The sequence below is a fragment of the Falco peregrinus genome, chromosome 1, assembly GCF_023634155.1.
Source record: "Falco peregrinus isolate bFalPer1 chromosome 1, bFalPer1.pri, whole genome shotgun sequence".
Classification (NCBI taxonomy): domain Eukaryota; kingdom Metazoa; phylum Chordata; class Aves; order Falconiformes; family Falconidae; genus Falco; species Falco peregrinus.
Window position 1 is genome coordinate 66,542,914 of NC_073721.1, and position 12,331 is coordinate 66,555,244.

Consider the following 12,331-nt stretch of genomic DNA (forward strand, 5'->3'; position numbering starts at 1 on the left):
ACGACTCAGTTCTGATTTAGCTGTTCCCTTCATGCAACCCTACCTCATTTCTAGTCCAATTTCTCTTTTTAAACAGTTATTTCCAGTTATTTTGCAAAACTGGGCTGGGGAGCAAAGAGACAAATGGTGCAAGCCGTAGGAGTGAGAGGATGGTAAATTGCCCCCGAGTCACTGGGGTAAAGCAGCTGGGTCTGGGCTGGTGGCAGTGCCGAGGCCACAGCAGTCACCGCCACAGCGGTCAGATGGCATCCTGATGGACACAGGCTGATGGGCTGATTGATCTCCAGGCTGCTTGTTTATAAAAACACAACTGATTAGATACCCAGGCTGGCAAATGCTGTGCAAAACCTTGTCTCTGACAGTGCTGCATCCTTAAGTTACATGATCTTTATGTTGGACAGTTGTGGAATAACCTCTCCTGGGGGGAATTTCTTTCTTATCTTTGTCAGTTAGGCATTGGCTTAGACTTTGAAATATATAGTCTTTCCTAAAAAAGTTATAGTCCTATCTAATTCATATCTCTTCCCCATTTATCTTCTCTGCAAACTGAACATGTTGTGCTCCTTGCAATCCCTGCTTATGTGGAAGGGGCTCCATCTTTTCAGTAACTTTCTTTATCCGCCTGTATCTCCCTTATTTTCTGCAGCAAGGGTGATAAGAAGCACACAGAGTATTCCGGCTAAAGGTCTATCCCAGACTCACTCATTGGCATTACAATATTCTCTGGATTAGTTTCCACCCTACTATAAAGCCATCCCTGCATGGGTCCCAGAGACAAACTCCTCTGAGCCTTCAGGGCCTATAGTTTCCACTTCTTTGCAGCATTTCAGCAATGCCAGCATAAATCACTTATGGCCGCTTAGCCTCGTCAAGAAGTTCCTGTGAAAGACACCAGTCCTGGCTTTTTGAAAATCCATGTCCTGCTGTTATTTCCTACAGCAGGAAATACTCCATAACTTCTAGCAGCTCCAGGAGCATGATTTTCCTTTGCAGAGGAAAGCGAGCTGCAGATTTCTTGCTGCAATGTAGTAGACCAGGCGAGTGTGCAGAAGGAACCTGCAGATCCTTAATAAACATCCCAGCAATTTTCCTGGGATCGATATAATACCAGTGTCCACAATTACTTGGCACTCTTTGCCCTCCTCTATTTCTGCACGCAGCTGCTGGTCTCTAGCACTCTGCTCCTCAGGTGCTGGTGCTGAGTCCTGGGGACTGTTGTTTTCTGAGGCACCAGTCTTTGCTTTCAGAAGTTCTCACTGCCTGAGGATGCCTTGTCTGTAGCAGCTGAGCTGCACTGTTGGGGGTGGGGGGTGGGGCAGTATCTGGGGGGGGGGGGGTTGGTATATGAATTACGTAGCTTCTCTGCAGTGCCCTAAGCTTCCTTTGCTGCTTTAACTTTCTTCCCTGTTCCCACAAAACCTGCCAGCCCTCTCCCAGGCTTCCTACTTCCAACAGACTAAAAGAAGGTCCTGTGATTTTTTTCTGGGTCTTTGTGTTTCACATTTTCCCCTTACCTGCCAAATTCCCATCTAAAATTTTCCCTGCTGCAGCCTGTGCTCCTACCGGCTGTTCTAGGCTTGGATGTTCATTTTCTGAAGGATCTCTTTACCTTGAATAACCTCTCATGCCTTGTGTCCTAGACAGATGGGGGGTGTGGGTGTGGGGTAGAGGTGTCCTTCCCTTCCTCTGGATATTGCTGTCTGCTGCAATAGTGTTATTAGTAAAACAACCATTGAAAAAGCTCTCCTTGATACTTACCCAAAACTCTTTCTCTCCACCATGCCCTCTCTCCTCCTTCCCCATTTCATTCCTCCACCATCTCTTCCTTACCCTGCTCCCCTACACACTTTTCTTTCCCACTTTCCTGGTTTTCTTCATCCCTCCCCTTGTACTCCCTCCTTCTTTCACTGCCTCCCTTCTTCCCTCCCTCTCCTTGGCTCAGTATTTGAAATCCCTGCCCATAGCGACGAAAGGAAAAACAACAACACAACACTCCAGCCTGAGGAGGCCAGAGCACGGGATTCCTTCCGAGAAAACTCAGAAACCAGGGAAAAGAGGGAAAGCAAACAGTGAGACCAGGAAGAAGTCTGAAGAGAGCAAGGATATTTCAAGGGAAAGGGATGAGCTGGTATCTCAGGGAAACTTGGTGGGGTCTGAGACAAATACAGAGGCGCAATCACGGGTCCAACCCAAACCCAGCAGAGCAAGTCCTGCTTTCTGAGGGCAGGAGCCAGGTCAGGAAACCCAGCTCCCGCAGAAGGAGCCCCAGCACAAAGTTCTGCAAAGGACCAAAGGACGGAGATAACTGTACAGATGGGGAGGAAAGAGAAAGCAGTGACTTGCTCTAGGGCGTGGATGGGCTAATGCCCTGGGCCACCAACAGAAGTCCCTGCAGCAGAGGGAGAAGGGCTGATTTGCCCCAGGGACGGTGGGGAATTCTCCATGCCAAACTGAGACTGTGGGCCCGGGGCTGAAGGGTTAATACCCCACAGGAGGGCCCTGGGGAATCCACTGTAAATAGGTGTGGTTTTCTCCGCAACTCCAAGAGGCATTTTCTCTCTGTACCAGTCTGGACAGGTGAGAAATCGGAAGAAGTTGGAGCCTGTGCTTCCCACTAACACAAAGCAGGGCTGTTAGTACAGGTCTCGATGTTTGTTTGCACACTCCAGCCTGGCTGCTTAACTCCGTAGTACCCGGTGCCAGGAATCTCTGGCAGTCAGCATGGTGGTCCCCCGGGTACAAGCACCTGCCTGTTAATAGAAAGCCACAGATTAATGGTGCAGCACAAGGAGCCTTAGTCAGTTACTCATTGCAGAAAGGATAAATCCAGTGATAAGCAAAAGAACCAGATGCAGTACGTGCAGGAAAGGCAACTCTCTTCCTTTCACCTCCTCCCGTACCTCATGGACCTGCACCCCGTACCCCAGTATTGCACTCAGCCCTCCTTCCTTGCCCCATCACTCATAATTGCCCTCCCCACACCACATCTCCATGCCAAACTACAGGAATCTTGTTTCTTTCCACAAGCCAACCTCCTCACTTACCCTGGCTTTGCAGCCTGCCTGCTGCTAGGCAAGGATAACCAAGAACCAAAGTTTTCAATCACCTCTGCTCCATTTTCCATTTTTAATTCAGAACATTTGAACCTTGAGGATAATTTTCCCATCTTCAAACAGATTTTAAATATAGCTGGCTCTCAGTAAGGTAGAACTGGAAGAGACACTGGGTCACTAAATTCAGCCACAAGCTCACAGCATCATTTATATAACCCCCTTCATAAACTAACCAGGCTCAATCTTGAAACCAGTTGGGGTTTTGCTCTCCCTGTTACAACTAGAAAGCTGCTCGAGGACCCTACTGCTATGAAAGGAAGAAATATTCTGTCTCCAGCCTAAATTTGCTCATTTCCATTTCCTCTGGCAATGAAAGACAGCACCCAAGCAGCAAAGTGCTGGGTAGAATACAAGTCTCAGAACAGAATTCAAACAAATCTGATTGAATCACAAAGAGTAACACCAAGGAATGAAAGCAGAACTGTTTGCAAAGCAATTAATCTCAGGCTTGGAAGTGCTGAATCCCCCAGCCATTTCAGACCCCAAAGGCTCCTCAGCCCTATGGAGTCCCCACATCTCTTTGATTCCCCAAGTACATATTGGAGTCATGACCCCGCTTCGTCTCTGTACCAACAGCTCTTCTGAAAACTGCTTCCCAGGAAAGCATTTGCATGAAGATTAAGCCCCCACCCAGTTCCCCAAGTCCTACCTAGCCTAGCTGCTGCCGAACTGCAGCTGAGCTTCAGCCCAGGAAAGCTGCAAGAAAGGAGAATACCAGTGTCTGCAGAGAGTACAAGGCACATATTGTCCCAATTCAGCCTATAAAACAACAAAAAGAGCTTGCACAGGGCTGAAAGCTTAAGGAGAGATACTACAAAGCCCTGGGAAACAGAAACTGCAGGTGCTGAACCTTTCTTCTGCCCACCGCACATAGACACCACTGAAGTCAGCACAAAGTTGTTTATTTCAGGCTTTTGGTCAAGTTCCATTTGCAAAAAGCCAAAATGGTGATGCTAGACACAAAGGCATGTCATATCCCAGCAGAAACGTGGCTCCCCAGCTTACATGGGTAGATACAGCCGGGCCACAGATACTTGCACTGAACCACAGATTCCTGTCATCCAACTGTAGGTGAGGATAATGGGATGGGGGAACAGAAGAGATGGGGGAAACCATCTGCTCCTCTCGCTTGATTGCGCTGTAAAACTGTAGGCTCTGTTTGGGATAAAACAGCACTTATTTCCAAGGCAACGAATTGCAGTATCATAAACAACAGAGGACCAGGAGATGCCTGCAGGTTGGAAGCTCAGAGAAAGAAAGTTCTTCACGGAGGCACAGGCGGACCGAGCAAAGACGAGGCAGGACTCTGAACTCTTGTCCAGAGCACCGGTTTTGCCAGTATCACCATTCGAGACCTCTCCCCTGCTCCTCTCAAGTACAAGGCACCCTTGTGGGAGGGCCCCAGCTAGTGACCCTGTAGTCCAGCTGGTGGTGTTACAGCCACAGAGGGGCTAAACTGCCTTCCAGCTTGGTGGGGGCATTTATCTGCAACCTGGCTGAAGGAACAGCCACAAAAACCACAGATGCAAAGGGTCTTTCTGGTGCCCAGTACCTAGAACTACAAGTGGTTGTGGCCAGGTCATAGCAGAGAAGTTGTTGGGACAAAACCCATGTACTCTGCTGCACCTCCCTGTGACAAGTGCTCAGACCAAAGCAGGGAATGGTAAAGCTGGCTCTGACAGCCTGACATGAAGGAGACAGAGCTGGACAACTGTAGGCTGAGCCGAGAGAGGCAGAAGGTAAGCATAAGCAGAACACATTATATTGCATGACCTGCTGTAGGATTGTCCTCCCTCCAGTGTGGTGACCCTTCTGGAGCATAGCTCCTGGGCTCATATAGAAAACAAAATGCAGCTGGACCTGGGAGAGACCAAGGTGGATAAAAGATGGAGGAATAAAGCTGCAGCAGAAAAAAGAAGCCTTCTTTAGGGGAGGAATGAGGCTGAGCAGGAGGAACAGGAGTGATAGGCACAAGTGACACTGATTTGGCTAAGCCACGAAGTGCTAAAGAGATAACGCCCTGCAGAAAAGCACCACCAGTTCAGGAGAAAAAGATAAAAAGGAGGAGAGCTGGGCTATTTACTGTGGATGGAGTATATTCTTGGTGGGGCAGGTGGACCAGCTAAGCACGTAAGTTCAATTAATGGGGCTAAATGCGGGGTGCAATGAAGAGAGAGGAAGTTATTGGGTGAAGAGAGGGAAGCCAAACCAAGAGGACGAGGTAAGAGTGGAACTCCAATAACAGAAGGCAGAAGCTGTAATCCCAGGAGATATGAGCTCCAGGGATTTTGACAGCTTAAGTGTCTGTTTAAAATACAGACTTGGGATCCGAAAGACCTGAGTACATCAGTCTCTGTATGTCCACCTGCAGAATGGGGATGCCTTAAATTCTGCATCATTTGCATCATTCCCAGGGAGCTTGAGGACTGGCGTGCCTCTCTCCCAGACCACCACTGCTGCAGTTCCTGAGATGCTCACCCCATGTCCTCCCAGCACTTCTGGGACTCTCAACGCTAACGTACAGCAGAGGCACTCCCACAGTGGGGCCAGGTGAGTTCTGCTCCTACACGGTGGAGAGCAGACCCCAGAGCTGAGGAAAGCCACTGGGCAGAGGGCAGGAAGAGAAGCAACAGCAGGGTAGGGAGCTGCTCTGGAAGGATGCTGAAGACCTATATGTGAGAAGAGGGTTGTGTGTACGAATGGACGTGGGAAGTGTCAAGAGTGAAATGGAGAAGGGTAAGGGAAAAAGGTGCCAGAGCCGACCTGCTGGGACTGCAAAAGCAAACAGAAGAAACCCAAGAAACTGGAGGATGACAGAGAAAAGTGCAGGGCTTATGACTACCCACAGAGAAGGGAAGACAGCTGGCCAGGGAGAAGGTGCAGTTGCTCACAGGCGACTTTACCGAAGGCTCCTCTGAAAAAGTCATTAGTAGCAGAGTCTCAAGAGTGAGAACAGTTAATGAGTTACAGGACAGATCCCAAGGCAGAATCACGATGGAGCAAGCAAAAGATCCTGTTGTGTGAGTTTCCAGTGGGGCAAACTACAACTTCTTGATGAGTTTGACAGTGGGACAAGGGGCAGAGAAGCAGAACATATCCCTCGGGACGCTTCAGCGATCTGCATGCTCTGGAGTTAACAGGCTGCCAGTACGGCCCGCATGAGCCAGCACAGTTGTACAAGCTGGACTGGACTTTCCAGGAACCGAGGAAAACCACAAACCACCTTTGTGACATGGATGAAGCATGTGTGGAGTGGACAAATGTCTTGGCTCATTCCATTTGATAGCCATCAATAGCTTCCCCCAAAGGCTGGGGCAGAAACATCGCATGTGAGACTGGATTCTCCACTGCCACCAACACACACGAATTGCAAAACCAGTTTTAGCACGAAGGACTCAGTGGCCCCTTAAGGGTTTTTCCCTGAGAAATGCAGTACCTCCATTTTAGAGTGGGAAACGTTTCTGCCTTTCCTTTCCCTGCTCAGTTCTTCCATACAAGTGTCTTGCCCCATGTACTCTATGACTCCTATTAACACTGAGAAAAAGGAAGTCTTCCTCTTGTGCACAGCCAGCCCTGTGTCACTGTTTGTCACTGCTGGTTGGATTTGTGTTCAGCCCTGAGGAAATCCAGCCTGGGATGTGGCTAGATGCTGCACGGTCAGATAAAACGGTACACAGAGCCAATACACAGCTTGCCCTCAGTTGTGTGAGGGGTTAAGTCCACCAAGAAAATGTTTCTGCTGTTTAAACCAAAATTACTCTTTTTCTTCCCTTTTTTTTTTTTTTTTTTGTTTGTTTTGGTTTTTGTTGAGGAGTTCATGAAAAGGGGAAAAAAAAAGCTACTATTTGTTTTGCCCCTGCTGGAGCCATGAAGGGAGCTCTGCAGAGTGGACAGTACAGTCACTGTGGCATCACAGCAGCGAGGGAGCTGAACCGGGAGCTGTGAGGTGAAGGTCCCTGTTTAACAGCTTTCCGTTTGTTTACCGAAAAAATATTGTTCCATCATAAAAATTCCCAAAATAGTTCATGTCTTGACAGACTGACTGGCAGTTGCCCAGCTCTGCAGGATCCTGCTAAATGAAAGGAAATAAAAAGAGCTAATCTGGTACCCACGGCCCAGCGCTTGCAGCTTGGGAATCTGCACAGTCTCAGGTCTCAGCGGCCCCGGTAGGTGCAGGGTAGGGTACAGAGTCCCCTGGTCAAGGGGCTGGGTTTACTGATGGCAACAGCTTTTCCACGGGTGCTGGGCAGGCTGATGAGGAAGGCAGCGCTCGCATTGCAATGAACGATCAGCTTCTGATTTTATTTTTATACCAAGTTTTTTTCCCCTCCACCCAGCTCTGTAAAGCTTTACCTTGACAAGTCAGGCTGCCCCACACTAATGGCTGCATCCCTCTGAGGTTTTCAATTCCTAAGATCTGCCAATGGCTCCGTTGGGGAAGTTTTTCATACAGGCATCATTCTGGACCAGCACGACTCCCAGCCAGCTAATGTACTGCTTGTTGCTGAGAAGACCTTAGGACGACAACCTCCATTGCTGCAGATCGTGGTGATCCTACTACACATAAATGGAAAGTGTCAAACAGCACATGGCGGCCAAGTCAAAGAGAGTCACCCTCTCTAGGAAGAGCAAAAGGCCACTGTGAAGTCCTGCAGCCTGTCGCAGTGACCAAAGGACCATGTGCAGTGTGACTCAGTGCAGAGAAGCAGCAAACGCAGATTAGGTCATGCAGAATTAACAGCCTCTGTGGAAAGAACCTATCCTCGCCAAATCGCAGCTGTCTCCCCAGCTGCAGAGTTAACTTCTCCATGGCCCTCATGGTGCCCAGGGCAGGTCTGCTTTAGGGAGGGACAGGGGAAATTTGCACTCCAGATCATTCCCAGTATTGGCCTTATGGGAATCTCCATTCATTCCTCAGACATTTTAGTACCCGGCCTCCAGACCAGGCCAGGCTCTAGCAACACAGCTAGGGGAGCGTGGAGGGATGGCCATTCCCCCAGTGCTTGCCCCCATCAGCGGTCTGCAAAGCCAGGCTGGCTGGTGCTGTAGGAAGGCTCAAGGTGTGCAGGGCCAGGCTGGCTGTGGTGGTTCTTCTTCCTGTGACAAGACCAGTTTGGCCTCCTGCTGTGGGACACAGAGTTCTGAGCAGTGTCACCAGCTCAGCAGCCAGGTGTGGGAGCCGTTTCAGTATAGATGAGCTCAGAGCTACCCATGCGTGCTTGGTTTAGGTACCCCTGTGACAAAAGAGAGGTGGGGCTGGTGGGAATGGGACAGCCGGTCAGCTCTCTGCCAGGTCATCCACAAGCCAGACAGAAGTGACAGGTGACATTGCTAACGGGTTTCACACGACTGAGGTTCCTTTCAAATTGCACATGGTGTGCAGGCTGCCAGTTGGGACGCCCTTCACCTCTTGGTAACATCTGGAAGAAAAGATGACCACCCATTTTCCACTGGAGGCACACTGCCATTGCAGCCTGGCTCTGTCCCGTGATGGGCCACTCTTCTTGATCCATTTCCAGGTACTGAGTTGGCTCTGGGTGAGCCATGTGGGTTCTTATGATGGAGAAAGACCCACACGCATTGGGTATTACTTCTGTCCTTTCAGCCTCAAGGGCACAGGGAGCTGAACCCTTCGCAGCACAGAAGACAGAAAGAGAGCCTTTAGCTGAGGAAGGGCTGTGGAGGAAGAGGAGGTTACCTATCAAGGCAAGTTGGAAGCATCCTCTGAAGCCCCTACAAGCAACACACAGTTTGCAGCCATCCCATATGAGCCTGGGGGAGCAGGTCCACGTCCCAGCTGGATCTCCAAGCAAGCGTGCTGTGCTCCTGCCCAGGCTGGCCACCACATCCAAGCCAGCAGCCACTCTCCAACCTTTCCGCTCTACACTCAGCTTCTGCAAGCTCTACACAAGTTTAACAAGTGCTTGGCAGAGGCACGGTGGGGGGGTCTGGTCTCTGGGTGAAGGCAGCAGGACAAGGGGGAGAGGAAATGTCTCCGAAACGATGCAGCCTATTTGGGGAGAACTGTGGACAATGGTTTTCTTAATCTGGCTGAAGTGTCTGATTCTTAGAGTTTATGATCCCTTTGTGCATGCTTTCCTATAGACTGTGGGAGGACCCCTTGTGCAGCTGTGGGTGTACTCCAACAAACCTGCTCCAGGATAAAAAAGTGACTTCAACCACCAGCCCCTTTTCTTGCCTTTCTTCCCCGCGGTTGCTTGTGTCTCACATTCATTCACACGGTCAGCTGCCTCTTGGTTTGACGTTTTCATGAGGTGCGGCTGGAAACTCCTCTCCTTCAGCCCTCACAGAGCTTGCTGGGGGACAGAGGCTGACCCCGTGGGCAGCATTCAGTCACTCTCAGCCGGGACCCTGTAAGGCAGCTGCCACCTCCCTCCTGTCCCTGCTGCGCTCCCAGGCCCTGAGTCACCCATTTCCTCTTCCACTGGTGGGGCAGGTGATGCACAGGACTGGCACAGTTCTCCCAGTACCCTCTCAGTCATATTTTCCCTCTTATCTTATGACTACTATTTAGGACATAATCATGGGCAGACCAAGGGGGCAAGGGTGCAAGCAAAGGGTGTTTCCCTTACATATTTTAACCCTCCAGGGCTGGCACTACAGCCCATGCCAAACAAAATCAAGGCTTCAGGCCTGTAAAGAAGACAAAATGCTGCCATCTTGCTCCAGGGTTACCAAAGCAAATCAAGGACTCATTATTCACCAAAACCAAAAGCCCCAAACCACTAAAGAGCCCCGGCCTTAACCCCACCTTTGAGTGGTGTATAAATAGGAGATTGTTACTAGTCTCTTTCCAGGAAACTATCTGCAGGGGAACCTTGGGGCTTGGCCCTGTAATTTGGGTGTCTGGGGCTCACTGGAGCCCATAGACCCAGTTGTTCCTCTCATCTACAGCTCTGCCTGCTCTGTCGGCAGGGCTCCCTTTGACCAGGATGTCTACGGTCTTGGCCGCATCTCAGAGGAGATGCTTCTCACATAATCCTGGATGTGACTGTCCATTTCAGACCCCATTCCAGCCCTTGCGTCACATCACAGAACAGCCCCCAACCAAAACACACATTTGCCTTTCAGCATTCTTTGCTGGGAGATCCTTCCACTCCAAACAGGATGGGAGGGAAATAAAGCTGGGGGCGAGGCAGGGCGGCGTGTGTGTCTCCTGGGATCCCATTGCCAGCAAAGAAAGCACAAATTGATCATTGCTGTACCAGATTCCTCCTTCAAATGAAAAACCTCAGAGAAGGGGCCCAGGAATTGAACTTACCCCTGCTCTGAAGTACTGAGTGAACAAAAGCCGAAATGCAGGCTTCAAGGAAGTCAGCAGAACTCTCAGACGCACCCTACCAGCATCAGAAAAAAAACCAAGTCCCACTCTGCTCATCATCTGGCTTGTGCATTTGGTTGCTATCAGAGAACTTTAGCTCTTTATCAAGACTCATTTTATATTATTTGTTATCATTACATGGCAAGTAATCAGATTTGTTATTACTTATTGCTGTTCCCATCTTGCCAGATATGGGACTCCCACCCCCTCCCTGGGGAGACATGGTTCATTTCTAGGAAGTACTTTCCTGATGTTCAGTCTAAATTTTCTCCTTTGTTAACATAATCCCCATCCCCTCACAGATGTTTGGAGACGACTATGCTTTCCCCACTTTAGTCATCTTTTGGCTAAACTGGTTAGCACTATGCTCAATTGATCTCCGCTGTCTGTCAACAGCTCCAATTACCCCAATTCAGATCACAGTATCCGGTGAACTGTTTGAGGAAGGTTCTCACTCCCCTCCTCGGAGAGGAAAATCCCACTGACCCTACCTGCAGCCAAAACACAACACAACCCCACGCCTGACCTGCTCCCCACTGCTGTCCTTTGGGCTGCGCTCCAAAAATCAGTGAAAGTTATTGGAAAGTCAATTCCATCTCTTTTCTTTCTGTTTCCATGATGGTAGGACCATGCTTGCTACCAAGCTGATGCTCACGACCATAAACAAATTATCACAGTCCTTTTTCAGCCAGCCTGAAAGCCAAGTGTCCATGCTGGAATCGGTGAGTCCAGGTCATGAGGTTTTGTGAAAGCCGTACTGAAGGGTTGTTATTTGCTCTGCTGCTTCCTCGAATTGCCCATGACATTGGCTCTTTTGCAAGCATGAGGGCAGGAGATCCAGACTGATCTCATCCATTACAGATGGTGGAAGGAAGACCAGCCCATGCTCCTGAGCGCTAGGGAAGGGGAAAAGCAAGACTGTGCATTGGCAATGAGCAACCTGTTAAAAGAGAAAGTTCCCCCTGTCAGAGCAGCTAATGGGCCCTACTTTCACTTGTTCTCAGTACAACACATCAGCCTTGTCAGTCTGCACGACTTTTTGCGTGAAGCTCTACGAAGAACTTTCTCACACATTCTCCACATTTTCATTTAAGAAAAATCACAAAGATAATTGCCTAGTTCAGGCAGTCACTGCCTGACATCATTCTTCACTCTCCTTGTGCCATGCAGGGTATTGCTCACTTAATACACATTAACCGGCTTCAGCTATGGGCTTCTTATTCCCACCCTCCAAAGATCCTGTGACAGTGGATGGATCACATTAAAAAAGCAGAGCTGAGAGCAAATAAGTAATCTCTGAATCGATTAGAAACCCCCCCCCCCCACCTCCAGAAAAGAGATGCTTGCTTAAGCAGGTGGGGATGCGCTGTGCTGGCCACAGTCACAATGAACAGGGAAGGCCTTGCAGCCAAGCAGACCTCCAGTGCAGGTCTTGGAAGGGGCTTCAACAGGGGCTGGTGGTCGTGCAGGGCAGCTGGGGGGTATGGAGAGCCGCAGAGAGAGAGCAACCACAAAGGAGAAGTAGCATGGGAGAGCTCCTGAAGAACTTAATCTCTTTTTTGCATGTTCTGTGGCAGCACTGGAAGCACCGTCGCTTGTTTATCTCTTCTGGAAGTAGATTAAGCAGTTCAGTGTCCTCGCAGGGAGTTCGTGCAGAAGAGCCGCTGCTCTCACACTCTCTGCCCTCAGCACTCTCCACTACATGTGGTAGAGAGATGGCAGCAGCAAGGAGGGAAAAAAAGAGAAAGAACCATCCCTTTTGATGCCTGGTGGTGAATGAAAGCCATTTGCAAGCAGAGCAACAGGGATGGGAAGAGGGAGCATTAACTCCTCTGCTTTACAGATTTGGAAAGGACTTGTGAACATTTCCTTTCCT